Here is a 2,777-nt window from a genome sequence, read left to right on the forward strand (position 1 = left end):
TGCCACCAGATTGGGGAGTGCGATGCTCCCCACCCCCTCTGCTCTGGGCCCCAGGTGTGGGGCAGAGAGAGGGTTGGGGGGCATGGAGAAGTTCTCATTAGGGTTCCCAGTGTCTCCCACCAAGACCGCACCCCATCCTGGCTCTCCTGCCCTCTTTTCCAGAAGGGGCCTTAGACCTTTACTCTGTCACAGGAATTGCAGATGTGTGAGGTGAGGATGCAGCCGCCCCCCCTCCCCACAGCCCCTTCGCTGCCCTCCTGGAGAGGGAAGGCCCTCCTGCAGGAGCCGGAGTCACTCACAGTTTCCAACGCTGGACCGTGTCGTCGTCACCACATGCAGCTACGATGTACCCATATCTAGAGGAGGGTGGGGGCATCCCATGAATCGTCCTGTGGACGTGACCTCTCATAATGGGGGCTGTCACCCTCTGACCCCTGACTAGGCCGGAGCCCCGGGGGCCGTCAGCTCTGTGCGTGGGGCCACGGGCAGCTCCCGGAGAAGCGCCCGCACCTGCTGGGGCCTCCTGAAGGCTTGAGCATGAAAGGGCTCGGCGAGGCCCATGGCCCATAACCGAGTGGGCCCGGGGTGCCCCGGGGTCCCCCGGTCTGGTTGCCCGAGGACACAGACCCCCGATAGACTCTCAAACCTCCCTTTCAAATGGGAAACAGGCCGCTCAGGACCCTGGTGACGGGGTGGAGGAGGCCCAGGCCTCATGATGGGGGAGGAAGCCAGCTGCTGAGCACAGGCACAGACCCTCTGGCTGACCCGCCACAGGCCAGGTCCCGGGGCTGCCCTCCAGGACCCCGCTAGGCCCTGGGGGACCCTGCTCCAGGCGGGGGAGCAGCCCGAGGCCGGGAAGCTCACACCATCCCCAGCCTCCCTAGCAGCAGGTGGCACAGCACTGGGCTGAGGAGGGGCAGGTGCTCACTCGGTGAACAGCAGGTCCAGCACCTCGTCCGTGGTGGCGAATCCACGATAGTCGTCTAAGAAGCTGCAAATGGAGATGACGTCCCTGCGCTGCAAGGCGAGCAGCAGTTGTCGGTCTTCGTGCCCCAGCAGCTCCGTCCGGCTGAGCTTCTTCGGGACAATCTGATGCCCCTTCCCGGCCGCGGCCCCAGCACCCTGAGGTGGGACAGAGGGGACGTGCAGCCTGCAGGGAGCCGCCAGGAGACCTGGGATCCCGCCCCGGCAGGCCCTGCGCTGGGGCCCCGTGGGCTTGAGGAGCTGGGGCTCCCTCTCCCGCTCAAGCTCCCTGCCTGTCTCTTACACAAACAGGACCAACTATGCAATAAAGAAACAATCTCAGAGGATAAATGTTCAAAATATTTGGATCAATACGAGGACCTCAAGAGACACAGAGAGAGAGACCGAGAGAGGCAGCCACACAGACGGAGGGAGAAGCAGCCCGTGCAGGGAGCCCAGGCGGGCTCGATCCCGGGCCTCGGTGATCAGGCCTGGCGGAAGGCAGGCGCTAACCCCCGGGTGACCAGGCCTCCCCTGAGGGCTCTATTCTGATGTTCCCACACATCTGTGCGCAGGGACTCTGCATCTGGCCCAGGCAGGGGCAGGGCCATGGGGGCAGGTGTGGGGAGGGGGGGATCCAGACTCATGTGGGAGCAGGAGTGTCGGGGGGCCCAGGGGGTAGCAGGCTGGCTTCTGGGACCCGGGGTCCTTCCTGCCGCATCGGGGCCCGGGTGTCGGGGGGCCCAGCCCCTGCACTCACCCTGAGCCCGCGCTGGCCTCCGTTAGCTGCGCAGGGCACCTCCCTGCTCCTGGAGGCGGTGGGGCAGACGACCCCTTCCTCCCGCTCGCGCCCCACGTCCCGGGTGGAGCTCTGTGGAGACAGTGCCCGGCAGCCAGGCAGGAGGCCTCAGCGCCTGGTCTGGCCCCCTCGCCTGTGCCGCACCCCCAGCTGCCTCCACCCAGACACACCACAGCGCAGGCGGCACCCACCGCCCCTGGAACGAGGAAAGGGATGTGGCTGCAGGGCCTCGGGGTGACTCCGGGGGGGGTAGAGGACCTCAGGAACCCTGTTTCCCCCCTGCCCACTGTGACATCAGGGTGACCCTGAAGGGATCCCCGGGGAATGTGCCACCCTGCAGCGTCCCCCAGCCTGCATGGGACCTGCCCACACATTTCTGGTTCCCTGAACCTGAGGAGGAGGGGATGAGGCTCCCAGGATGGTGGCACAGGGGGCCTGGCCTGGCCTGCGCTGTGTTACCTGACGGCGCCTCCGGATCACCGCCCTGACGCCTTGGTATCTATCCTGGAGCCACTGCCTACAGCATTGGAACAAGCGGCTCCCCCAGGGTTCCTGGGAGCCAGAGCCCCGAGAGGTGGGCCGGCAGCAAGAGAACATCCTCCAGTAGCAGATGTCTCCAGCCAAGTGAGCCTGAGCTGGGGCTGCACTGGATGCGGGTGCCTGGTTACGGGGATTCCAAGTTCTGTTGGGCTCTGTGACACGGAAGTGACCTCACTCCCTGGGACCCCCTCCCTGACCCACTCCTGGAGGAAGCTGCAGGGGCAGTGTTCGTGCTGCCAATGCTTCCCCCCTCCCTGCAGGCGATGGCCTGTGCACACAGGGACACGACCGCAGCCCTGTCCACAGGCCCCAGGGAAGGACTGTGTGCACCCAGGACCCCAGCCTGGACACACGCCTGGGTTCAGACATGACTGTCCAGTCTTCCCCGGTTTGACACCAACAAGCCGTTGTGCCCATGGGGATGGTCGGCGTCTTGACTGTGGGACAGGGAGTATCCTAGCGGGTGCTTCCCCCA

The 2,777-nt window shown here is 65.7% G+C and overlaps 1 long non-coding RNA gene across 1 annotated transcript; it reads right to left on the minus strand.

Annotated features, from left to right (window-relative positions):
- Positions 1 to 902: 902 nt before the first annotated feature.
- Positions 903 to 2,298, minus strand: LOC140605440 (uncharacterized). The gene is made up of 3 exons (XR_012008097.1): positions 2,222 to 2,298; positions 1,724 to 1,834; positions 903 to 1,122 (listed from the first exon to the last, which is right to left on the minus strand). It is a non-coding gene; the product is annotated as an uncharacterized lncRNA (long non-coding RNA).
- Between the last annotated feature and the right edge of the window lie 479 nt (positions 2,299 to 2,777).

The sequence above is a fragment of the Canis lupus genome, chromosome 15, assembly GCF_048164855.1.
Source record: "Canis lupus baileyi chromosome 15, mCanLup2.hap1, whole genome shotgun sequence".
Taxonomy (NCBI): domain Eukaryota; kingdom Metazoa; phylum Chordata; class Mammalia; order Carnivora; family Canidae; genus Canis; species Canis lupus.